The sequence below is a fragment of the Caloenas nicobarica genome, chromosome 6, assembly GCF_036013445.1.
Source record: "Caloenas nicobarica isolate bCalNic1 chromosome 6, bCalNic1.hap1, whole genome shotgun sequence".
NCBI classification, from domain to species: Eukaryota; Metazoa; Chordata; class Aves; order Columbiformes; family Columbidae; genus Caloenas; species Caloenas nicobarica.
This window is the reverse complement of record NC_088250.1, coordinates 42,401,867-42,429,264: the sequence shown is the minus strand read 5'-3', so window position 1 is coordinate 42,429,264 and position 27,398 is coordinate 42,401,867. Positions and strand designations below refer to the sequence as shown.

The 27,398-nt window shown below is 39.6% G+C and overlaps 1 protein-coding gene across 9 annotated transcripts in view; it reads left to right on the top strand.

The window, feature by feature from the left end:
• BAZ2B (bromodomain adjacent to zinc finger domain 2B) overlaps nucleotides 1-27,398 on the top strand; it is a 113,605-nt gene that overhangs the window by 22,130 nt on the left and 64,077 nt on the right. For 7 of the 9 annotated variants that reach the window (XM_065637352.1, XM_065637357.1, XM_065637353.1 and 4 more), the window contains exon 2: nucleotides 8,154-8,196. The exons of 1 other annotated variant lie outside the window; for it this stretch is intronic. The gene's annotated coding sequence lies outside the window, so the exon portion shown is untranslated. Of the gene's footprint in view, nucleotides 1-8,153; nucleotides 8,197-25,643; nucleotides 25,914-27,398 lie in introns of those variants that run through there. One more of the 9 variants, XM_065637349.1, reaches the window with a different exon arrangement.

Here is a 27,398-nt window from a genome sequence, read left to right as displayed (position 1 = left end):
ACAATGTCCTGAAACAGAAGGACTTCATGAAAGTGTGCCTTAAGGAAATGGACAAATGTGGAAAGTACGAAAATGGCTTTTTTATAATCCCGATATTATATCATGTTATGAGGGAAGGTTGACGCAAGGGAGGTGGAGGTCTTAGTAACTTTGTGGTAAACTGTGTGAGTACAGTGAAACCTGAGCGTTATAGGACAAACTTCCGTTCTTCTTGGTGTGTTTCCTCAGAATAATACAAATGTTGTATGTTAACAGAATGGAGCTACAGACAAGAAAGTTGTGTATTTTGTTTAGGCATTGAGAAAGTTGAAAGGAAATAATAGTCATTTTTTCAGGGAAAAACAAAGGAGCTAATTTTCATATTAATAAAAGAAAAATTAACTCTTCTCCCTTTCACCTTAGGTTTTGGAGAAGAGAGAACTTAGCAATGTAAATATGTGCAGTAATCTGTCAAAGATAGAACTGAAGAACTTGCTACTAAGCTTATAATAAAATAATTACCAAGTCCAACTAGATGTAAATCATTTGTACCTGCTTTTTTTCCTTAACCAAGCATTACAGAGCCATAGTATAAATGACAGTATTGGCATAAATTGAAGCGGTATTTATCTTCTCTTTGAGGGAAGGAAAATGTTTTCCTCTTACTGGGAGTACAGTTGTTGCATGTGTCAGTGCTCCTGCATATGGTATGCAAGCCGTGTTCGTGGGCTGCAGCCTCGTGGCTGTCGTGGGTTTTCCTGTGCCTGCATTGTGCCCCTGGGGAGGGTCACTCCTCAGTTCAGGATTGTGTGTGGTGCTGGGTCTGCGCTGCCTTTCAGCTTCAGGGCAATGAACTTTCCGCAGCCGGGCTCTGTGTGCAGGGAGCTCTGGAACAGCCCTCCCCCAGCAGCGTGGTGCGGTTGTGTTTTCACGCTCCGTGTCATACACCTGTACTTACAGGTGATGTGTCAGTCGGCGAGGTACGCCTGTTGTGTGGCATCTCATGGATCTCGACAGCTGAGGCATAAACAACCCAAGATGTCCATTAGTGCTGTTGTTTTTCTGTGATGCAGGCGTTTATAGTGCCTTTGATATGATTATTTGCACTTTGACCAATTTGAAGCCTTTTATTGTTCCCCAAGTGTAATATGTTACTTTAAAGTCATTGTTTTAATCCGATAAAATATGTTCACTAGTTTTGGGTTTTTTTATGGTTGTAATGCCACCTTTTAATAGTCACTCTCCATTTCTGCAAGTACGAAGACATAAAGCCATATGTGAAGGTACCATGATTTTAAAAATTAGGAACATCACTGTTTCCCTTTGTTCTATGCTGTGCTAAAGTTAGCTTACTAACTTGAGTGTCTTTTTTTGGTAAGGCAGTAAACTTCAGAAACTAAAGAAATACTTAAAAATCTCTCTACAATGCCAAAGGCCATTTTTACATCTTGTGTTGGTTTTGTAAAGTAATGCTGCCTTCGCTATACACGTAACAAGGAAACATATTGTATGATCTGTTATTAATAAGAGCAGGGTTCTAACTGTAGTGGAGTGATGTAAATGAATAGAGTTTACTACAAGATTTTTAATTTAAGGTATTTTACTAGGCAGTATTAAATGAGAATGAAGATGCAATATTTAAATCACAAATGGAGTATTTTATTATCACAGCTACTTCATATCCTGGTATATTTTTCTTATGTATTGCTGCTATTTATATTACTAGGTATTTGTTAAAGGCTCCTCCCTGTACAAACCTGAGTAACTCAGACTTGAGTATGTGCTTCTTCTGTGTAAGAGCAGCAGACTCCGTGGGTCTCCAGGACAGAACTGAACAGTATGCCTGTGGAATACAGCAGAGGGAACGTGATATTGCTGTCCAGGGGCTATGCGATAGGTGAAATCGGTGTCACTCGGTGTTTTGTGGGACAGGTGTTGGCGCAGGAGCTGTGGTGTCGGTGCCCGGCTGACTGAGGGCTGCCTTTGAACATTGCGTGTGGAGACACGGAAACTGTTGGTCCCATCAGCAGAACATTCCAGTGCCTGACAGTGTTCCGCAGTTGTGCTTAAAGAAGATAATGTTACCTTGGGGAAGAGTGGGTTAGAATTACAGTACATTATTGTTGTTCCTTAATACATATTTGTAGCTAAAAGTTGTCTCCACTCCTGTAATGCTTTTATTGTTAAATCTATTATTGTTTTTTTCTGATGTGTCTATAAAATACATGTACTGTTATATAGTAAATGGTATAGTAAATAGTATGATCTTAGCAATTTGTAAGATTGTTTTTTCTGGAAGTGGTTTTGTTCTTGGGTTCCAGGTGGTGGTTGGTCTTTAAACAGAGGATGAAGATACAGCCTCTCGTAGTGCAGTAATACTCAGGTTTTCTCTTGTTCAGCTCAAAATGGGTGTTAAAATGTAAACTGGCACATCCTTTGCTAGAAGAGAAACTCAGGTTTTTTCACATTTTCCTTGATCTTCCCCCAATGATGATGGCAGGAAGAGGATCAGTGTTGTATTTTTACGGACAGTGTTCCTTTCTTCCATCTACACTGACACAGTAGAGTTGTTAATCAACACGTCCCCACTTGCTGGGAGCAGCCTTGACATCACTCCTGTTTATGGGACATACGGAAATGACACACGGGGAGGTCACACGAACGTGAGTGTGTCCTGCGAGCGCTGAGTCACAGAGAAACTCTGCCGTGGCTCTAGAGTGTGGGAGCTGATGAAAACTAATTAAATGATGCAAAAACCTTTCAGCACTTTTAGATGAGCTTTGCCAGAAGATTGTTTTTTCTCAAGTCTTGAATCTCGATCAAAATACCCAATCCTGATGTAGACGTTGTCGTTGCTGACATTGTTGCTTCCATCCATCAGAACGGTGGAAGCTCCTGGTCCAGAAGGGTTCGTGGCCTGACAGTGGCTGCTGTGCCGACAGAGCCCGCATGATGCATGCAGCTCCTGTTCCTTCCAAAGGGATAATTTTTTTCTTGGTAGTTGAGTCTCACCTTGTCAAGCTGTGTGAAATGGTCAGCAATGTGAATAAAAAAAGGTACCTCAGCATTCTGAACTTTTTCATTTTTTAGCTTGGTTTTTATTTCAGTGAGAGGGTAATGATGCTACAAAACTGGTGTGTTTCGCAGACAGCTTTTGCCTGAAAAATGCAGAAAGACTTAGGAATTTTTTTTTTATACTACTGAACTAAATAAAGCCTCAGATCAGTAGTTAAAGTTTTGTGGTCTGTTGCACTGAAAAAGAAGTGAGCATAAAAGAGGATCTTTCTTCTTTACAGCGTATATAGAGATTTTCAGCATTTGGAAATATAAGAATTGGAAGTATAAGAATTAATATTTTTAGAATATTTGAAAATGGTCAGACCAGCGAATTTAAATTAATGATGATTTAGGGAGACGGGTAACAATTCACAGAATAATAACTGTGTCTAGAAGATGTTTACTTGGTCATGATCAGACAGTCTTGTGCCAGGGGAGGTTGAGGCTGGATCTGGGGAACAATTTCTTCCCCAAAGGGCTGTGGGGCATTGGAACAGGCTGCCCAGGGCAGTGCTGGAGTCACCATCCCTGGAGGGGTTGGACAGACGGACATGAGGTTCTCAGGACATGGGGCAGTGCCAGGGGTGGGTTATGGTTGGACTCGATGATCTTGAGGGGCTTTTCCAAGCTAAATGATTCTGCGATTTTTGAGGAATAGAAGTTATGTTTGGTTTTCTCCTTCTAAATACTTAATGGAGTTAGGAATGTGCAATTGCAAATTAGTGGAAGAAACAAGAAGATCTAGAAGAATGTATTCTGAGATTCTGATGGTAATTTGGAGGCTTACAGAAGGATTTGGAAGAACTTAGACTAGTTTCATTTAAGAAAATTAAAAACTGAGAGCTTGCATACTCCTGCCCTATGGGCCACAAACTCCAAGAAAAACAGTGTAAAAACCACCAAAATGTAGGACTCAAAGAAATGGGGTTAAGCTGATAAAGAACAATTTTAGACTGAAAAGCTGAGGAACATAAAGACGGGAGAAGGAAGTAAATGTATAAATGCCATTTGATCCGTGATGAGAAGGGTTGCGTGAGGTGGGACAGGAGAGAAGGAGGTTTGGTCCATGAAGTCTTTTAATACGAGTGCACTGGTTTATAGAAGGGGGCAGAGGAGGAACTGCAAGCAGGCAGAACCTGACTACATAAGCCTTTTAAAAGGAATTAAACCCAGAACCCAGACTCTTAGGGAAAGCATTGGATTTCCAGTAATTAAATATTCCTCAATCTGACTGGTGCCCAGCCTTTGCTAGCACCAATGTGCACATTGCTGAAATCTGCTGCTGAGATACCGATCTACTGTTGAATTATCAGTCTTCAAAATCAGAATACGTATTTTTGCTTTGGCAGATTAAAAACTTTCTGAAATTATATATTTGCACAAAGCTGATATTAACTGAGACTTTTTGTTGATCTGTTGTTCTAACTTCATATTTTTAATTATTGCTTTTCCACACATTATTTTATCAAAGGAGATAGAAGCCTTTAAAAAATATTTCTAAAAAAGATGTGTTTTAAAAATCAGCTTACTTTCTTAAAACTGTGTATTTTAGGGCCATAACTTCTCTTCTCTTCCTCCAGCTATTCTGGTAGAAGGGTTTCCCAAGAAGCAGGTTGTCATGTGTTAGTCTTCAATAGGTATTAAAGCCTTCTTTGCTAAGACTTTTAAATGTATCAGCAGTGGCATCTCGTCTTGCATAGGGAAACTTGCTTCAGTTTTTTCAAGTATTTATGTAAGTTTTAGGGAAGTACCCCCATTTTATCAAATATTCTATCATGTTTTCAAGAAATACTGGTTATAAACGTTAACGTTTCCCTCATCTCACTTTTTCTTTTTTTTTTTTTTTTTTTGATACCTTAACTTCATGAGCTCTCCTGTCCCAGCAAAGTTCCAGAGCAGACGCGTCCGGAATTACGAATGAAAACTAGGAAACATGGAACTTGAAAACTCACGTTCATTCAACCTTTGTTTGCAATATAATTAAAACAGGCACCAAGTCTATTTTTAAAAGGCAGGCATATCTTTTGCAGTATGTTTTTATTGGAGAAAGAAGTAAATTGCAGTCAAGAAAGAAAACATCCTGGCGCACGGCTTGATGAAAATGGTGCCGTTTTTGCTGCATTCTGCAGTGCTTTCAGATGTGAAGTTCTGATTTAATAAAGAAGATGCTATTGCCAGAATGTAAACCAGTTATTCTAGTCTTGCTTAAAAAAAACCCCACCATGCAAAGTGATAACGAGTAACAAAGGTGGGAATTCACCCTACCCTGTCTTCCCACTTAAGTCAAACCTCAATTAGCTCCATTTATATGCTATTAATAATATTAAGCACAAGGAACTTCCTTTTTCTTTACTTTGTACACAATAAGGAAATAATGTAGGGGAAAAAAGATGAGGTTCCATTAATGTTGCATAGTTAATGACAACATTTAAAAATAAAAAATAACGTAATCTGTGCTGTCCACGTGAACTGTCCCTTTCTTGCCGTGAGCAGCGGTTGTTGCACCCGCGATTCTGCAGCCACAGGCCTGTGCCGGGTGGACTCCAGGACATAGAAACATGATATGAACATGAAATAACATGGTATAAACATGATAGAAAGTTTACAGTCTCCTCTTCCAGGCACTCTGTGTTTTCTGTTCTTTCTGTTCTTTTAAATTTTCAAATTCCAGCTGTGTCCACTGAGTGTGGAATGTTGGCTCTTTCTGGCCTTTTATTCTCAAGTTGCATTAGGATTTTGTTTGCATGTAAGGCTACTTTGTTTTACACTTCTAATAACCAGTTCTAAAAACAAACTTAAAAAATAAACCACAATAAAATGCTTTTCTATTGGGCTTTGTTGGTGGAATAAGTGTGAGTACCAAGAAGGATAAGAACAAACTGGTTCCAAGGACTTCTGTTATTGCACAATTAAATGGTAAATCCCGAGCTTTCCATGTTTGTGCAGGTGTGCAGTTATGTCATGGAAGAGAATATTTAATCTGAAACAATATTCTTTGGTCGTCTTAAATATTTTTTTAATTGGGTGGAGTTGATGTGTAACTTCCTTAAGTTCACACCACATCATATCTCTGCTCTTGAGCTTTAGCTTGCTTTTCCACTAACTGTAGTATTTGTATGTCTGAGGCACCTGTTTACTGTATTTCGGACGCTGGAACCAAAACCAGTCTGTGTGCTTTTAATCAGGGAGAAGAAAATACTGAAATATGTAAGGAACATATTATCAGTAGTATTTATAGAAGTAGATGATTCCTTTGTTTTTAGTTTCAAAATTTTAAAGCTTCAGTCTTGGTGTACACAAATCTGCAGCAAATAATATGATTTTTGAAACCTCACAGTCACTTGTCATAGTCATTTTTCCCTAGTTTTAACATATAAATAAAATTTGTGTCTCTTGTAGATAATGATTTCTTTTTTTCTTTTACAGTTTATTGTTAAAACCCTCAGTAAATCTAGAAATTTGCATTCTTCCTTGAGCTTACTTCCAAAAAACCCTTTACCATGTCAATTTTATACCCATAGGGCAAACCATTACATGGTCAGCTAATGCAAATTTAATTTCGAGTACAGCAAACACGAGGATGGGCTCTGGAGGAAGGAACAGAGTTGCGTGTGCAGGGTAGACGTGCGGTTAGTTGAGATGTGCTGGTGATGGAGCTGCGCTGGGAGGGGCTGGGGCTGCTGGGAGGCCCTTATTCTCCTTTCCAAAGGGACAATAATTGCTGGGCCTGTTTTAGAGGCCTTTATTTATTTACTAACTGTGGTGAGTGCTGTGAATGTATCGAGGTAGCTTTTTACAGTGAGGGACTAAACTCTGCACAATGAAACCTTTCGTCTTTGGAAAGAGAATAAACAACCTCAGTAATACAAGACCATGTGTTAAATCTGCTTTGTTGAAGAAGAATGGACAATGGTCTTTAATTTGTTTATCGTAAATATGTACAGCATATGGGAGAAGGAAATAGGGCAGTGTGTGATGCATTCTGTATATGTTGCATTGTATTTGCTTTTGTTTACTTGAGTAAGAAATGGGAAGTTAGATTCGCATAACAGCCAACTCTATTTTTGTTATTAAAAATGAATTTATTAGCTTGGGTAACAGCAGTTGCATCAAGATGCACTTTTTTTCCCCCCTTAGAGAGTATTAGTTACACAAGACATCTGTCAGTCCATTGTGTGTGATACTAAATCGTCCAACTGAAGTTAGTTTTGGCTCATCAGAAGAGAGTAGATAAACTTGTGTGTACACATCTAGCCAGATTTACTTTCCCAATCTGTAAAATTCCTGGATTTGAACCTTCATTAAAATCTTGACTATGTGCAGTTGACACTGTTTGGGAGCAAGAGTGTTTGACTACTCCATTAGATTAATTCAACACTAATACTACTTTTATTACCTGTAATTTTGAATGGGTTGCTAAAATTTACCTACTGAATACAGACTTTTTATTAAGCCTAATGAAAGTATGTGATATGTTCGTGCTGGATGATTTGCGTAATACCATGTGATATGTAAAATTTCACTGACTAGTTTTCAGTGAAAAAAAATTAGAAACCCTCAACAATATAAATTTTCTACTATTATAGCAAGTAATATTTTCCTGAAATGTTTGTAATCCATATGTTTCATCTGTTATGCCTTTTCTCTTTCCTATACAATGTGTATGAACTATGTGTTTAGAAAAACTTGATCTAGCCAGGGAAAAAAAAATCTGGGAAGAAAGCAATCTGAACAAGTATTCAAAAACTGGTTTTACATTTTCGGTGAAATGTGTGTGGATTTTGTAATGACATAATTATGCTTCTCAGTCCTCGTAACAAGAGAAGAATTTGGAATCCTCATGCTAGAGAGACTCAGTAATGGAATGAAACTCTGGTTCCGTATAAATGAAATTGAAAATTCCCATTGATTTCTGGGAGGCCGGAATTCTTTTCGCATTTTAACAGAAAGATTCCTCTGACTTACTGCGTACATCCAAGGGGAACACATTGTCCTATATCATTCGCAGGCATGATTTTTTGCGAACTTTTCCTGCTCTGCTTGTGTGTTCGTCCTTGTGAAGAGGCTCAGGACAGGACGGTTTGTTTGCTCAGCTGACGGTTGTTTTCTGTTTGCAGGTTGCAAACCAGCAATGTCCCAGAACTGACCGTGGTCAACCCAGTAAGTAACCAGCCCGCAGCAATAACCATTGTGATCATGCTCTGAGAAGCATGAACTGTACAGGGAGAAGGAAAATGTTATGTACTGTATGCTTAGTGTGAAATTCTGCATCCAGGTCCTGATTTTTCTGCAAGACATTAAGGACAAGCTTAACTAAGACTTGTAGATCCTTAGTCCACATCTGCAGTTACTTTTGTGACCTCAGGCTTAACTGTTGAGTAGATCTGTAACAGTTGCTGTCCATAATAACAGTGGTATCATGCTTTCTGGATTTCTTTGTATGTAGGCTTGAAATATAAACATTATAGAATGTAATTTTAGTGTGTTGCATGTTTTCAATATGCCTTTAGTAGCTTTGATATCTGATGGTATACAGTTCAGGGAATATTTAAAATTGATTGAAAGGTTGTGCTGAGAATTTTATTCCAAAATCAATTTTAGCAACTTTGAAAAATATTTTGATTAGTCAGAGAATGTGTGATATTTTGCTACGTGATGAGTGAGCATGAATTATCTTTTTTTTAATTAATAGATAGTTTACTAGATCATTAGGAAATTAATAATTTTACATTTACATCAATTTGCTTGCATTTTTTTCAGGATAGCTAAAGAGAAAAAAGTGTTTGTGTCTTACTCTGGTACTTTGCTTTAGACAAAGTTAACAGTGAAAAATAAAACAGAGATTTAAACAGAAAGCCTGACCACCTTTGCTCGGCTCACAGATGCGACTTTCAGGCATACTTTTTAACTTTATGGTAGTACTTACTGTCAGGTACCTAAAGTAAGACAGGAAAATTTGAAATAAATTTGACATGATTTTTCAAATTTATGATTTTGGTGCTCCTCATGTTAACGATCAGTTCTTCATATGCTTGTGATAATATACCCTGAAAATAGCAAATAACATACTTAAATTTGTAAGTTTATGTCCAGTAATGAGATATGTAGCTTAACCAAGAGCCTTGTTTAGATCCCAGACATGATATTGTGTGATTCAGTGGAGTCTTATGTTTCAGTAGTGTCCTTTGTGCCATTATCCCAGAGGTAAATTATAATCAGTAAAGGTAAAATTTGCACTGACAACAGGGTGAAAAAAAGGCTAAATCAATCTTCTTTGCAGGCTGATTAAAATAATTTGTAAGATTGAATTTAAATGGCTTAGGTTTTAGAAGTACTTTTTCAAGTGTACGGTTGCATGCTGTCTGGATGTATGATACTAAAACCACTAGATGTGACTTAATACAGGATTTGCGGGAATGTACCAACATCCGTTGAATTCAAAGAATGAACAGGTTCATATGGAGAGAGCAGCTCTATTAAATAGGAGGGATCAAGTGAATTAAAGCTCAAAGGAAGAGTTTTCCTAGTGAACCTGTTGCTTACAGGCAGCGATATGAGAGCAGGTAAGGGCGGGAGGTGGGGGTTGCCTGCGGTTTTGGAGTGAGCAGCAGCAGTCCAAACCAATTTAAAAAGAAAAAAAAAACAGAACTAGGAAAGTCATTAAGTACTTTCAAATAATAGACAGAAATAGGGTGACTGTATATAGGATTTAGAGTTTACTGCAGACGCGGGACATTGGGAAACTTTATGTAACACAGTTGTATACTGCCAGCTTCTGTAAGGTTTTAATGAAAAATCTTTCCATAAAAAAAAAAAAAACCCTTTTCCAAGGGTTTTTTGATTAATGAGAGAACATTTTTTTCCTGGGATGTACTGAATCGGAAAGACTGCTGCCTTCCCAGCCTCCCAGTGTGTGTCTGGAGAAAGATGTTGAAACTTCCTGAAGAAGTTTCTAGTTTTGTAGGGTTTAGGGAGGGTATAGTAGCTAATTAGTTTTAAACGTTACCTGTACCTTTGGCTTTAAAAAGCTAAACCTGCTAACTTTCCGACTTGTCAAATCTTCTTTTTTTAAAAAAACAGTCCTTTTCCTTGGGGAGGGGATGACATCCCATTGACGATATAGGTATACAGAAATATGAAAACAACCATTGCTTGAGTTGAGAATTTTTCTCTGACATGCCTGAACACTGGAGTGTTATGAGGGCTTCTTCCTCCTCAATGTTTTGGGAATTATTACCCACAAACAAGTCTGGATCCTGCTTTGAGGGGCGATTTTCCCCTGGGCGACCCCCTCGGGACGTGGCGGCAGCCGCGGCCGAGCGCGGGGCCTGGGCAGGTGAGTGCTGGGCACGGGGCCTCGCGCCGGAGATGGAGAACGTGCCGTAACGGGTCAGGTTGGCACGCGTAGCTTCTCCAGCTTCAAATATGCAATTGGAGAAGAAGGGGAGGAATTTACAGAAAGAGTCGTGCTTTTTGATCAGTTTTCCTGTAGGCCCTAGAAATGCAAGGAAAATCATAGCCAGGTGTAGATCTCTTTCTCTTAACAAGCTTATTTTTAAGGCCAATTGTTTCTACTGACTCAGTTTATTCTGGTTGCGTGTTTATGGCCAACTATAAGTTACCTAATCCTTTTGTGAGGGATGAAAAATGTCAAATCTCTGAAGAAGAAAAAACATATCCTTAATCATCCGTAACATTTTTGTTGGTACGGTTAATTCTTTAGCCTACAGAAGATACTTTCTTTGTTATGAAGCAATTACAACCCTTCCATCTAAGCAAAGAAATGGCATTTCAGTATGCATTCCATTGTAACAAATAGGTTGCTCAAGAGAGAGCTCGAAAAGATTAAGAAAAATGGCAAACAATAATTTCTTGCACTTCGTAAGTTGTGTGGTGTTTGTTTGGTTTTTTTCTTCCAGTCATGCATTTTAGATGAGGGGTTCTTGAGGATACTGATTTCTGGTCCAAAATTACAAAATTATTTCACCCCTAATGATGGCTCTTTTTATTTGATCCAAAAGGTGGTGGTGGGGAATTCTAGCAGTACCACTTTACCTGTGGAAACAGAAATAATGTAGAATGTCAACACAGTACTTGAAAGTTATGCAGCTAATACTTTCTAAAAATGTTCTAAATGGTTGTAAGCAAGCAATTTATTAATGGCTGTAATTAAACAAGTGATTTAAAAGTAGAAGATCAGCTGAGCAAAAGGCTGAACAGAATTTTCTAGAGAGTTAAGGTAAAGAGAGACCTCGGAATGTCACCAAAATTGTGATGACCAGTTAGGTTTATGAGAGATGTTGGCATTATGGGAATACTGGAGTTGGTGAATACTGTGGTTGGCAGAAGAATCTTTGTAGGTGAGATCAACACCTAAGTGTGTTCCATTTTTGGGGAGGAGGGTAGAGGAGAAAAATAGAATCTTGAGCAAAGAGGAACGTGTTAAAGGATTAGTAAATCATGCTTTCTACCTGCTTTCTGACAGGTTTTGAAAACTACCCGGTGTCTTTTCCCAGTAACGAGGTGTGCGCTGGCCTGCGTTGAACTGGCGACCGGGAGTGGGAAGGTCAACAACGAAATAGTGTTTGAGTTTGTTTGCTGTCAACCAAGGAGAGATTTTGTATATTTGAATTACTGGTTCTAAAATACAGAAACAAATTGCCAAGACAAGCACTTCCCTTACATGAAAGTTAAGTGTGTGTAAATAGTAGCCTGTTTGCAAACTAAAACCACAGCAAACTTGCAGAAACATGCAAGTTAGGCATGCATCTTGCTTTTTTTTTTTAACAAGTGCTTTATCACTTGTCAGCAGCTATGCCTCAGAATGAAAGAAATGGCACAAAAATGTGATTGTTGAACTGTAAGTGAAATTTGATAAGCCTGGAAACCGGCAACTAATGAGAAACTACTGATAACAAATTGGAACACACTGTACAGAGAAGTAAGGGGGAAAAGAAAGAAGAGAAATTTGGCAAATTCAGGTTAACAAATATTGTTCTATGCTTGTATGGCAATTCGAGTGTACCATTAGCTCCCTGCCTACAACTGTTACCATTCTTCTTGTCAGAAGTTAGCTTAAGCATCTACGTACATAGCTATTTTTGCCTTTGTTCATCAGGCAAATACTCAAAAGGTTACAGAGAGTTCATGTGAAGGTGCATTTGGTTATGGAAAAGGGATCTTTGTTTTTATAGTGCCTCAAAACAATTGTGGGGCCTGGAGTAGAAGAAGGGTATGGAGCTGCTGGAGAGGGGCCGGAGGAGCCCCAGAAATGAGAAATCCAAACCCGAGGCTGGACCAGCTCTGCTGTGGGACAGGCCGGGAGAGCTGGGGGGTTCAGCGGGAGAGGGGAAGCGCTGGGGAGACCTGACTGCAGCCTTTCTGTGCTTAAAAGGGGCTGATAAGAAAGACGGGGGCAGGCTTTTTACCAGGGCTTGCAGTGTCAGGACAAGGAGAAATGGTTTTAAACTGAAAGAGGCTTGATTTAAATTAGATACAAGGAGGAAATTCCTCCCGGTGTGGGCGGTGAGGCCCTGGCCCAGGCCGCAGCTCGGTCCCCGTCCCACGGCGCTCAGGGCCGGCTGGGCGGGAAGGTGTCCCTGCCCGTGGCGGGGGAACCCAGACACTGTGAAAACATGCTGTTCATTGCTTCCAGTAATAGCATTTGAAAAGTAACAGTTTGGGTTTTTGACAGTGTAGGTGGATGTACACTTGGCGAGCTCAGGAAAAATACAAAAGCTTCCAGAACAGTCCATCCCCCAGACAACATGAGAGTTTTCTTCCTTCATACATGTGTAGCACCTACAGGTTTAATTATATCTTTACCTCAGTAGAATAACAGTTAAAATTGACTAAGAAACTGAAAATAATATGACTTTAAGTTTTATGTGCTTACACTAGTTATACGGAGTGTAAATAAAAGGCAGAAGAGAATTACGTCTCTTTCTACTTATTTTTGCAGCTATTTTTAGAAAATCATCTCATTAAAAAATTGAAATAAAAGTAGTATGTTGCTGATATGTCTGCAGAGATGGTCATTGTGTATATACATGCATATGCTTGCTTGTATGTGTTTGTTTAGATTTATTTATCAAGGAAAAAAAATAACCTGCTACATAAAACCATTATGCAAGTAAAATTAAAAATCACTGAAAGTTTCAAGGAAAGAATTAATAAACTACGTATTTCTCTGCGGAATACATAGTTTTATTACAATTTTCCTTTAAACTATTAGACTACATTTGATGCGTTGTATTTTATAATAGGGAGGCAGTTTTAATAAGCAAAACAAAAAAAAACCCCAATACTCACGCAACTTCTGTAAGAGTTACTCCAAATTGTTTTAATGCTGCTGCTGCAAAGCAGATTTAAGAACAGTTATTTGCTGTAAGGGTTAAGGAGCAGCTTTTGATTATGTATTGTCAATCCATGATTAGCATCTGTTAGGAGGAATAAGTGGTTTATTAAGCTTTACTGTACAGATGGCAACTGGAGAAGCTTAGATGCAAATTGAGTTTTAGGTAGTATCACTGTGGTGTTAAGACCAGCTGGTTTTATCTTTGCAATAATGGTGATCTGTTTGCACAAAGAAAGTGTTATTGTTGTTTACAGTTACTTCAGAAGTTTAGAAGTTCAGAAATCCTTCAAAGTACATATGATTAGATAAGAGTTTTCACTTTGTTTGCTTTGGCTTTCTTACAGGAAGAAGTGTTCTTAGCATTTACATACAAAGCTTTGTCTGCTTATGGGAAATGAGAAATATTTTTTTCTAATTAAATTTCAGAGTTGTAATATACAGTAGCTCTGTAATTTAGATGTTTACGTTAAAAGGACATTTCTAGTCAATTATTGAAAAGATAATTTTCCATATGTAAGTTGATACAACTTTCTTTTGCATCTCAGTCTTCAGGGACTTTTCTGCTGGTAGCTAATGTGAGTGTTCCTTTTTCAACTGGAAAGCTGCTTCTAGTAGGACTTCACCAGTTCACCCCAGGAAGGCTCCAAAAACTGTGGTCTGGGTAAGAGTTACAATTTCAAGGAGGGAGATGTACCGTATGCGGTGGTTTTTATGCTGCGACTAGAATTCATAATGCTACTATGAATCATTTGATATTTGGTAATATTCTTAAAGTCTTAAAAATCCTTAAGCAAAAATAAATTTGCTTTATTTAATTTCTTTTCGGATTTTGAGGTAGGTAGCAGATCCTGTGGCAATAAAGGGAAAATTGAAATATTGGAATCAAAAGAGTCAAAACTGAGAAGGCAATTGGCATCCTTGAATAAAAAAAAAAACCCAAACAATTAGAGTTTTTTAATTTTCAGCTTGACAACCGGAAGAGTTTATACGTGTGTTTTTGGGAGACTGATGTGAAAACGGAACAGACTTGTGCCAGGGAGCGGCAGCTGACCAGCATCTCCCTTCGACCGCGTGTGAAGGGCACCAGGCGCTGGCTTGTTTTTCATTTGTGGTTGTAGCTCTGCTCTTCTGTTGCTTGGAAGTCCATAAACCATTTACTAATTTATCTTAACAGTGGGTGAGTCAGAATAAAAGTTGTGGTTTCTTTTTTTTTTTTCCCCCAGAGATTTTTGCCTAGCAGGACAGGTGTGGGCAGTAGCAAAGAGGCCCTGGGGTTCGGTAGAGACAAAGCGGCAGGTGAGTCAGCCCAGGGCACGGGGTGTGTGAGGGGCAGGCCGGGCCTAGCCGGGGCGCTCCTGCTGCCCCACCGGCCCTGCCGAGACCACGTCCAGGGGGCTGTGTCCCCGGGAAGGGCAGTGCCGTGCTCTGGTGAGACGGACAGGCAACAGGAGCAGGGGATGCAATACGGATGTGTGAGAGAACTGGGACGGATCGGCCTCGGGAAGCTCAGAGGAGCCGATGGTTGTCTTGAGCTGCCTGAAGGGTGTTAGAAGAAAACTCAGATTCTGCTTGGGAGCGTGCCATGAAATGGAAGAGGCAAAAGACAAATTATGCGAAGGGAAAGTTTGATTAGATAAAAGGGAAAAAATTCTGAGAACGAAAGTTGTCAAACTTTATGAGCTCGCAACGTTCGCTTGCAGCCCAGAAACCCAGTTGTACCCTGGGCTGCGGCCCCAGCCCTGTGGGCAGCAGGTCAGGGAGGGGATTGTCCCCTCTGCCCCACTCTGCTGAGACCCCCCTGCAGTGCTGCTCCAGCTCTGGGTCCCCAGCACAGACACACATGGACCTGCTGGAGAGGGGCCAGAGGAGCCCCAGAAATGATCCGAGGCTGGAACAGCTCTGCTGTGGGACAGGCTGAGAGAGTTGGGGTGTTCAGCTGGAGAAGAGAAGCTCCGGGGAGACATTATTGTAGCCTTTCAATATATAAAGGGAGAATCATAAGATAGAGAGGCTTTTTACCAGGGCCTATAGTGACAGGACAAGGAGAAATGGCTTTAAACTGAAGGAAGGTAGTTTTAGATTGGACATAAGAAATTTTTTATGATGAGGGTGGTGAGATGCTGTAATAGGTTTGCCCAGAGAAGTTGTGGATGCCCCATCATTGGAAGTGGTCAAAGTCTGGTTGGATGGGGCTTTGAACAACCTAACCCAGTATAAGATGTCCCTGCCTATGGTGGGGGGTTGGACTAGATGATCTTTCAAGGTCCCTTCCAACCCAGTCTGTGCTTCTATGAAACACCGAAATGGGTGCCCAGAGAGCCTGCAAAAATCTACTTGTTTACTGGACAAGGCTCTGTGCAAGTTGATGTGACTTTGCAGTTAACTGTACTTTGAGTAGATGGGACCAGATGACCTCTCTAAGATCCTTCCAATCTCAACAACTTTTTGATTCTATCTTAACTAGAAAGTTCTTAATTATTTTCCTTTTATTCAGTTTTGTGTCTTTCCTCCTAGAGTTTTTACAGGAAGAAGGTAGAATTAGAAAGAGGCAGTAGTTCAAGGAGTTGTTGAGTCAAGTCGGTGCTTCATAGCAGGGAAAATGGGGTGGGAGGCAGCTGCCCTCGTGTAAGACTGAAGAGCTATTGGATGTCTAACAGCGACTGGTGCTTGTTTTTTCCAGTGCCCTTCCACATCCTCAGTGACATCTCTCTTAGGGCTGTGCTGTCTCCCAGACCTGGCCATGCTTGAATCCCTTAGCCTGGTTGCCTCATTAGCTCTGCTGCGTTGTAGTACATCCTCTCAGAGATACATTCCTTTGCTTTTCTGTTGGCCTGGTTTTCCCCAGATTGGGAACAATTGTCTTCAATTTGGATGCAACGTGGTGCCCTTCTTCAGAGGCACAAAATAGTGAACAATGAAGGTCTGTATTTGAGACCAGTATGTTTCATGCAGGTGCTCCCTTGCGTTCTATAGTTTGCCAACCCACTTTAACACCACTAAAACCTCAAAGTAATTAGCTATTAGTAGTGAGGAGATGGGTAGCAGTAGTTGAATTGCAGATGAAAGAAACAACTGAAATGTATCTTGTTAGCAGGTGGAAAATTGAACAAGTTTGGTGCGCTTTTCTTTTTTTTTTTTTTTCTTTAGGTGAGAGATGTGATATGAGAGTGTCAGGTGAATATGTGTAAGTCATAAAATAAACATGTTGGATATGTATCCGCGTATATCCGATCCTGCTCTTTCTAAGCCAAGCACAGAGGTAACGCCTGAACTAGTTAAACCTTATCCTGCAGTCTTCCTAAGCTGTGGTGTGGTTTAGCCAGGGGAATCGCAGAGGGAAATGTATTCTGGGGATGAAGTGACATTTTTTCCATATGGATTTAGAAAAATATTCTTGGCTTAAATTCTCTTTACTTTTGGGATATGAAAAGCAGCCTGAACAAAGTGAATAGTGGGCAGAGAGCATGTAGAAATAGAACAGATCAAATTTATCAAGTGTCTGATACTGTTACTGCTGTAACAGGAAAAAGTAAAGACACAGGCAGTGAGAAGAAGGGATGGGAGGTGAAGCTGAGATTGTAAAATATGTACTTTACGCATGTTATGAAGTAAATTTTCATAAAGGTGCTTGCAAGTTTTGACTAGTACTCAAATGTTTTGCTCCAAATACTTAACATATTGAGGGTTTGTATGGCAATAGTTGGACATTAGCTATGTGATCGTATATGTTTACATATTATGTATTTATACTACAAAATGTTTCTCCTGTGGTCCATTTTCACTGTAAAATCAAGCTACAAGTTTGCATGTTTAAAAATTCCTGTAGAGTACCAACATCTACCTGAATTTCAAGACACGAAGAGTTGCTATCAAGGAATACATTCATTAAGGTAATGTTGTGATGAGCCTCATGATGGACTATGTATTATCATAGTTGTTGGAGAACATGCGTATGCGTATACATGTATGTGTATGTATGAATATATGTATATTAAAAACTGCCTTTATTGATCTATGTATAATCTGTTTAATCTGAGGACCTAAGTCTTTAGGTATTTGCTGAGTAAGGCAAGATTCTCTTTGCTTTTTTTCGTAGCTCTAACCTGGAATTTTTCTTTTCCATCAGTTTGTATATACATCAAGAGATGTAGAGCTGAGTGTGGTTTTGTTGGTTTCAATGAAGCTGTGATAGTTTATTCTGTATGGTGATCTGTAATGAGTATCTTATTAGGCATGTTTTTATTTCGTGAAGAAAAAGTAAATTGAGATAGTGTTCGTGTACATTATGTGAATACAGATCTTGAAATTATCAGGTATTTTCAAAATGTTTTTACATGTTTTGTCAATATTTGATAGGTTTTCTTTTTAGATTTTTGTTTTAAAACCATGAAAAGGATGTAGATTCAGAGTTTTAGTATTCTTGCACGATTCAGAGGAAGCAAAGCAATGGCAGGTCAGAGCACAGCTGAAATGCATATCGGTTGGATAAAGCATCGGCTTTCGAGTTGTGGAGGGGCTGGATGTATCGTCTGTTTTAGCTGTTACAGAGGTGATGTCAAGGTGAACGCAGACTTGCAGAATGGTTGGAAATCATTGATATTCTGACTCTGAGGCTGTAAATGGCTCTGTGGCAGATGGAGTCTTTGTCAAGGAAGAAAAATGGCAGCTCTGGAACATCATAGATGTTTTTGCTCGGCAGCTCAGCACACAGGCTGTGACCTTCAGTGTTCGGGAGTTTCTCCTGTGCTCTAATAAATTGTCCTCTGCTTTTATTCCCTAAAAGTAGATAAATAGTAGTTGCCATAATTCAGTACAATTTTGAGTATTTCATTATGAAAAAGTGTAAGCATGCTTCACTGCCAGTTTTTTTACAAGTAAGCTTTGAAGCATGCTTGCAATTTGTGCGTGAAGTGCCAGAAACAGCTTTTAACTGAGCATTGTGTGGTACTGGAAACAAAGGTGTTTGTGTGCATAGATGTGACTCCTGGTACAGCACGGTACTGAAACTGGGGATGTGAGCTGTTGATCCTCTGGAATATAACTTTAAACCACAACAAAACATGCTAAACTGGACACTGTTAATCTTTAGATCATATTCATACTGTAGGCGTCTAGACTGACTGATTTATCCCAGTAAAATACAAATTTTTAGACTACATATTGAAGAAGCTATTTCTGGTTAGTTCAGAGAGGATAAGTATGGCTGATAGATTCAGTTTCATTTCTGAGTTCATGCTTTTCCTTTACTGATTAAAAATTCAGGTATGTTTTAGCACCTGGCACCATCTAATTCTCTGTACCCTTGATATGGTTTCGTCTGTGTTCTTCTATGAGGTTGAGTCCATATTTATAGAACGAAGGTTTGCTTTTATCTGTAGAATAACTGGTTTATGTATTCTCATTCCCAATGGTGAAATTTGTGCCAAGTTGTGTAATTTGTGAATTTTGTCCTGTACTTAAGATACATGCATTACTGCCTAGTGTGAAGTTATGTACCAGGGTCACATATTTCATGTGTACAGCAGATTTGGATCTCTTAGAGTCTTTCTCATTCAATTGTTTGAATTAAGACTATGTCCTTTAACAGTTCTCTATATCCGCTAGTTTGATCCCTAATAAATCCATTGATGTCAGTTGTTGTAGTATATGGCTTGAAGAGCCTATAACGTCTTGTAGAAGATGCTCAATTGGACAGTTGACCTATATTACAGGGTAATAAGTCATTGTTAAAAGTGCAAGCATTTCACAGCCATCACCTGACAGCCATACTCTTTAGGCTACTTGACAGTTGTTGGAATTATAGAAAGCAATCACTGTTCATCACAAAAGAAAATGACCCAGCACTCTCAGGGGTCAAGGTTGTTGCATTAGAGTCTCTTCCTCTCAAACCCCGGGGGCAGCGGAGTCTCTGCTTTTAAAGGTGAGCCCGCTCTAATTAACTCTGTGCTGTTGCAGTCACTTTGAGACGTAACGTGGATGGCTTTTTTGCAGAAGGACAAATGCTTTGTAATTGAAACAGAAGCATTTTTGATAAGACGTGACTGAAAATAGTCTTCATGCATCTTTTTATTAGGACATGGCAATGCACGCGTGAGAGTAAGAGCCCTTCATCTGGCCTGGCTGTTTGTATCGTGTAGCCCTGTATCTGTACAAGTGAGAGACACGAAGGAAAAGTCGGGCCGTGTGGTACATGCTTTCAGCTTTCAAAGCTCTCAATGACAGAAGTGCTTGATAACTTAAAAAGGAATGACTGGGGCATATATGAAGAGAGATTATGGGTGTTTTGATGCTTTTAATTACTTACCTAGTTGGTTACATCCAGTATCTCTATTTTCTTCCCGGGTTGTGTAGTGCCGATTGGATATGACTGGCTGCAGGGGTGATTAAGTCCATTTTCAGACATTTCATTAGTTTTCTCCTCTATTTTTTAGTGGTCTCTTGTGCCTCCTGTTTCTTTGGTGGTGTGATGGCCATTGTACCTATAGAATGACTGAACGACTTCCTCATGGCCTCAAGATAAAATGAGAAATAAACTACAAATTACTTTGATTTATTCCACGGGAGTTCTGTATGCAATTTTGTATACTAAAAGTAACTGACTAATTGGGGTTTGGCTTAATGGAATTAGGGTTTTGGAGTGTTAGGTGAAAAAGAAAAGAGAAGAGCAAACAAACCAACCGCACCGACAACAAAAAAAAACCCCGAACCCTACCAAACAAGCTAGCAAACATTTATTTTCTACTGTTTTATCGTAGTTTTTGGACTTGAGCTTTGGCGCTTATCAACAATAATGCTAACTTGATAGTGGCATCATAGTAACAATATCTTATTTGGATTATTTCAATTAAAAAACTCTGTAAAATGAAAACAGTGGAAAAATGTATTCAGCTGTATTATTAATTTTAATAGTTTTGGGGTGAATCCAAACCATGTTTTTGATACTCCTGGAGCTAGCTGTGTAAATAGGTTGCTTTTTATCTATGAAGTATAAGGCAGCATATATCCCACAAAACCAAAATATGGTGTTAGTATAATGAGAGAGAACCAATTTTTAATACTTTGGTAATGTTTAATTTTTATGGCCAGCTCTGAGTAGTAGAATAAATAATTCCATTCAGTATTTCTCTCTTTTTAAGTATTTTGCGTAACTGATACTGGCTTGTGCACAGGGGTACTGAACTGGCTGGGTTGTTTTACTTGGTTTCACGGTGATTTTGCATGTTCATGCAAAGCAATTGCACTTTTATTCATGTAATGGTTCTAAATTCTATTTCTGTTTAATCATTAGATAAATCTAGAGGAGATTTTCATAAATGTGTTGTTGTTGTATTAATTGGTGTGCAAATTTATCTGTGCAAGTATAGCTTGTTCCAAGTGACACCCAGTTTTTATCAGACATTCCTGCTGTTTTACTGAGAAGTAAAACTCCTTTGTCTCCTTAGCACCCATTGATTTTTTTTTTTCTTCAAGGCTACGCTAATAGTGCTGATAGAACCCATGCAATTAGAATCTACATTTAGCAATAAGTAGAGAAATAAATTTTGTAAAGTAAAAACTGTTGTACATACAGTGCTAACAAAATATTTTGCAGTATTGCTGTACTTGAGGCAGTGAAACCAGGAGGAGAAGATACTGAAAGGTCGAGGGAAAATGAGAGTAAGAACAAACGATGCAAAAAGAAAATGACACTGAGGTCTTGGTTTAATACATATGTATTCCAAGTTGATGGCTGATTTCATTAGCAAATCTCATTGTTATGCAATGTCTGTTCTTCTGCAGCAAAATGAATAGTGTATTCTCAGAGGGTCTGCATGTGTGTGCTTGTGTATATTATGGTGATACATAAAGAATATATAGTAATAATTGTTCTAAGCTTTGAAAACTTCTGAAAAATCTTTATATTTTCAAAATAATTTTATATTTCAATTTTCTAATAAAATGGTAAATTAATGGTTACTTTTATGGAAAATTGCTGTTTAACCCTCCTTCTCTGTGCATTTCTTTGCTGTGTTTGCTACCTGTATGATCTTTTCACCAAAACCTTCAGTTTGAGTAAAAAAACAGTTGATACTGAATTTACCATATCAAAAAAAAAAAAAATTTAAGAATGTTGGTTTCTGTAATGCTTTTTTAAATGGCTGATAGTAATGTATATAGAACATTGAAACAGACATCATCTCAAATCTTACCAAACTCAAATCACTCTTTATATTTTAACAGAATACACTGAAAAATATTGAGAAACTGTTTATTGTAAATTACATCAGCTTTATTATGAAATAATAATGTTTTGGTACACAGGACAAGGGGTTCCTTAAGATACTGGTGGGCTTTAGTTCCTTTTGTTTCCAAGCTGGTACTTACAAACACAGTGTTCAAAATTAGAAGGAACATACAAGAAGGCTTTGATGCAGAAAAACTAAAATGCACTGAAATTATTTAATTCAGGTATTTTTCTGTGTTCTTTCAGAATTTATTCCGTATATGAACTTCGTGGAGTCAAAATCTAGTGGCAAGTGTATGAAATGCTACTAAGTGAATGTTAATTTGGTATTTTGAATAGTTTTGTGATTAGTTGTAGGCAGTGAGCCAGCATGAAGAATGCTTGTGGGCACTGTAGCAATGCAAAGAACAAACTGCTGTTCTGGGTTTCCTTTGGGTGACTTCTCCATGCCTTGAAACAATTCTGTTCTTATTAGGGTTTTGTCAGAGATACCTTTAATAATAGTAGAATGTGGCTGGCTCTTTTGGAATGGGAGTTCAGTAGCAGCTACTGTGCTTGTTCCAGTTCTGAGATACTATTTTAAGCATCCAATTGATAGATGAAGTGTCCATGCGTTTGGTTAACAATTCTGTGAGGACCAGAGGGCCTTCAAAACGAAGGCGAATGATGAGCGGTGTGCCCAGGGTATGGGACCAGGTGTGGAGCAGGTGGTGTCTGTGTGGGGACAGGACCGTCCCTCTCTGTGCTGAGCTGTGACCAGCGTGTGGGTGCAGGTTACTCAGCCTCTGCTCATGGCTTTTCAAGATTGGGTGGTTTAGGGGTTTTTTTGGTGGCGAGAAACTAATTGAAAGGAGATAATCTGTGTCTTGCTGCACCTCAGTGTTCTCAGAAGCACACCCGGTTTGGACAGGCGGCGCTGGGCTGCGTTACGGGAGCCTGGGGCTGGTCCCTGTGCAGCAGCACACGGGAACAGGGACACCGGGGCTGTGAGTGGGGTCATCCCGTTCACCGGGACACGAACAGGACTTGTTTGGGGTGCCATCGTGTGAAGGGCCACTTCTAAAAGGTCACTTCTGTTAACTTTTTAACTTGAGTAAAAAGGTGATTTAGAACGTCTGGTGTCCCGCCCCAGAAAATGATTTCTGTAAGTAATGAACTGTCCCTGTGTCCCCCTCCTGGTCTGTCCATGCAGCCAGCATCAAAGGGCTCCAGGTGAAATTGCTGGAAGCTAAAGACAGACTAATGCTGCAGGTGAAACTTGGAGAAACAAATGTGCTGATTTAACACACTACAGGGGTGACTGCAGGAGTTAGTACTGGCTGGAACCATTGCTGCAGGTTCTATTCACAGGTGATGCTGGATTTTACATAGTGTTTATATTCATCAGTGTTTAGTGTTTTAAGCAAGTGTTTCTGCTGTGAAGTAATCTGCATTTCTTGAAGCAATTTTTATATTTGCATCAAGGTATGACGCAAAATATAGACCTCTGGCTTTGCTGGCATTCCCTAGAGGTTGCATAGAGATGATGTGTTCTTCTCAGATAAGCATAAGCAACATTCATAGCTTAACTGCTTTTTTATTTCTTTATCACAGGGTGAGCTATGAAATTTTAAATCAAAACTCTTTTTGGAACAGAGCTGCCTGAATGACACAGGTAGTTCCAGCCAGACTCAGATCTCTCTTTTGGGGTTGGTACTTGTTTTTTTTTTTTGATACATGGTTTAGATGATTCTTACACTCTATAGTGGTATGGATCTTTGTAAAATTTCATTGAGAGGAATCATAGCACACAAGGCTCTATAAGAAGCTGTCGATGGGTTTAAAAAAAAAAAATTGGGATTTTAAATTTTCTTTATGGCCATAGATTTGATTGCCCTGGGCAATGTTTGACATCTCAATAAAAGAACACTTCAGTATTTTACTCACTGTTACTGTATGTACTGTTTGTAAATGTTTTAACTTCATTGAATTTATTTTTCAATACCCATATATATAGCTAGACCTGTACCCAATACTCATATTTATACCATATTTATAGTTAGAACTTGCTGTATAGAAACCTTTAGATCATGATCGCCTAAATCTTGCTGTGAGAGCTTGTTTGCAGTGATACTATTACAAATAATTTAATATAAATACAACATACATTGCTTTTTAAAACTATTTCAAGACTAGTGTGAAGAGTTCTGCTGGTAACTCCTTGTCTTTGCAGAAGGATTTTCTGATTTGATGGTTTGGATTTTTCCTGTTTTCTTCAAAAACACAATGTATTGTTTGACGAGACTGCTTTTTTGTAAGATGAGTAACAATAAGAAACCGGATGAATGAAATGCTGAAGTTTTGATGTGTTTTTTCTTAAAGGAAGGAGTCGTGTCCAAGTGTCTGATTAGGAAACTGTGGCTGTGCTAATTCTGACAAGCACAGCTAGCAGAACCCTGACACTGGTGTGCTTTGGGTGCAGAGCCCCTCATGTCAATCCGTCGCCCCCGGCTGGGGTTGCGCTGCCAGAATGGCGCCCTGGTTGGCACCAGGCGTGGCCCAGGAGCAGGTTTGCTGCACACACAAGCTGCCAGAGTTCGTGAACTTTCTAGTAATGCTTTCCGGGGGTTTTGTTCTTCTAGTTTCCTTTATTCCTTTCTTGAGCTTAGGGTGAAAAATGGCTGCAGCGTATTTATAACGTTGTTAGAAGCTTATTTTTTGTTCTGTTCCTTGATGTGTTCCTTCAGTGATGTTACTTTGGTGCGTTCCCTGGGTTTTCTTGTTTTGTGCTGCTGAGCTTCCGAGAGAGGGAGAATTAACGGACTGATCCATTCCCCACCGCTGCATTTGCATAATTCCTGTAGTATGCAAATGATCTTTTATCTCATTCCATGCTGAAGTCCAAGCCTTTGTGCTGTTGTTTTAAGGCACTGTGGCAGTTTCACTTGCATCCACCTGCTGTGTAGTAGGTTGGCTGTGTCTACCCCTTGAAGAAATTCTGCCTTCTGTCAGTGGACCAAAGACTTTACTCTAGTTGCTTAGGAGCAGCAGGTTTTTCTTTCATTAGCCAAGGACTTTTTTGTGGGGAGTTGTTTGTTTGTTGGGAGGTGGTGGTGTGTTTTGATTAATTTTCATAGTAGCCTGGGGTCTCCTTCAGTTCTACTGTGAGAATCTGGTTTTTAAAATGGAGCTTGGTGAAATTAGTTTTTGGAAAAATTATAGGTAGGAAACAACTAGCTTTTCTGACTGGATCACTGCCATGTATCTAGTCCATATGTAATTAATCTTTTTTCAGGAGGAAAAATGTTAGGCAGTTTAAAAAAAAAAAAAAGGTGTCTTTTTTTTTTCTTTTAAAATTGTGTCCAATGAGTTAATTTTGTTCATTTTGGAATACATTTAGATTTCTTTAATTGTGCTTTTTTTGGAGATTGATGTTTAAATTCTGAACACAGCGATAAGCATTTTTTTTCTCAGTTTCATGTTTTTCCAGGGTCGATCCAGGTTATAATTTCCTAGCACTTTCTCATACCAAAACAACTTTTAGAGCAGTTTGTTCTGGTGTGTGTACATAAACATCATTTAAAAGACAATACAATAGTTTGGTGACTGTGTAACATTGTGAAAAAACTTCCTTTGTGGTTATTTGTGAGTTCCCTGCTGCCTCACTGGCTCAGGTAGTTACGGCAGGTGTGATTAGCAGTGCATGCCCAGCAGTCGATCCCCGGTCCCCGCGCGTTGGGATCCCCGCTGGTCGCTCCCCGCGCGCTGGGATCCCCGCTCCCCGGTCCCCGCGCGCTGGGATCCCCGCTCCCCGGTCCCCGCGCGCTGGGATCCCTGCTCCCCGGTCCCCGTGCGTTGGGATCCCCGCTCCCCGCGTGTTGGGATCCCCGCCGGCCGGTCCCCGCGCGTTGGGATCCCCGCTCCCCTGCCTGTTTCCCAGGAAGCCGGGCTGTCCCCGCAGGAAGCGCCGTTTGACCCTGGGCAGGATCTCATTACAATAATTGCTAATCTCTGAATAAGACAGCCATGTTTGGTGTGGAACACACAGGGAGGCTGTGCTGGGTTTGAGATGCTTCCTCCAGTACAGCTTTGTAAACGCTCGCTTGAATTTTGTTTTCGGGGTAGCTCTTGACAGCAGGCATCTGGTGACCTTTGGGCTCGGCAGAGCTGGGGCACGGTAGCACGTGTTCGTTCTTCTTCTTGCCTGAAGGAAAGAAAGAAGAAAACAACAGCGAAGCCCCGGCTGTTGTTTTGGAGTGCTGTCACTGCTCGGCAGCGACAGGATAATGGCTCCTTGTGATTAAGCCGCTCTGCACAGTAAGCTGCACTGTTCGCGTTCTGCGTGCCGGGCTCTGCTCCTCTGCTCCCTTCCCCCTCTGCCCCCTGTTAACAGTTTGGAATGTTTAGAGCTTGAAGAAAGAATGTAGAGAGTTGCAACTTGGAATTTTTCGATATTCTAAGACAGACAACTACTGCTTTTTTGTAATGCTTATGTGATAGTAGTGATAAGCAAATATCTGATTTGCATGAGATTTAAAAAAAATAAGTCTATTTAGGTGTTAGAGAACTAGTATTAACTTTATGAAAAATTCTGGTGAATACTCACTGGACAGATACAGTGGCATAAAATGCACGTGTTTCATTTCATAGCTTATCACTCGCAGAACTGTTTCATGTCCAACATGAACTTAAGTTTTCAAATTAAACAAAACAGCTGTTTTGTCAGCTTTTCTTACATGTACAGTAACTGTTTTACCGTTTCGATATTTATTGTAGTTGATGTGTTATTTTTAGTCCAGGTGATTTCTGGGCTCTTGCTGACAGCGCTGGGTGCTGTGACAGCTGTCGCTGGGTGCACAGCTCCGGTTCGTGTTGCTCCAGAGTGTCAGTGTTGGCAGATTTCATGCTGTGAAACGATGGCTGCAGTGTGTTTTGGGGCTCACTCTGCTCTGCTAAATGGGTGTGCAATGAGTTGTGGTTGTGGTGGTTTTTTTCTTTTTTTAAGGTTGGTCTTATCTTGTGCCAGTATAAATGTAATAGAATTTGCAATAGTGTTGTATGTACTGTGATAAACATTACTGAAGTTCTAGACCGGCTAATACGAATCCATGTTGATTATTTCAGGGAAGTTTAGAAAGGTGCGAAGTCAAATTTTGCCGTACCAATATAAACTTGTATTAAAATAATATTGTGCTCTTGGTACCAAAGACTTCTTGTCCTTTTTTTTGGGTAAGCTATTTAGAGTCTGAAAAAAAACCTGTTGTGAATTCCCTTACTATGGAAATAAAATTACTTACAGTTTCATTTAGTAACAGAAGGTATCCACTATGTTGACAGATACTTGAACCAAAAATGAAATCTGGAAAAAAGTTATGAGTCGGATAAAAGAAATCAGTATTTTCATAATAGACAGTTAAAAGAATAGATATTTTCAAATTTAATAGCCATTACTAAAGAACTCGTAAAGTAAACAGCATATACAAGGAATCTGCGGTTCTTCACACTATGGCAGAATAGGTGAGGAACACAGACAGTGTCCCCAGCATGGGGTGGCAGTCGGGGTTTGCGGATCCGTGAGCTGTTGATTGCGCTGGGCTGTTCAGAGCATGGGCACAGGGCTGGTTGGAGCGGAGCGGGGCAGGACCAGCGCTGTGGGGAAGGAAAGAAGAAGGATTCAGCCTACGTTAATTTGTTAAAGGACTCCTCTTTTCAAGTGGTGGTGGAGACCTGGTATTTGGAAACTGTTGATTTGCACTATTTTTTTCCCCCAAATACTTAGGCATGTATTGTGAGGATTACTGA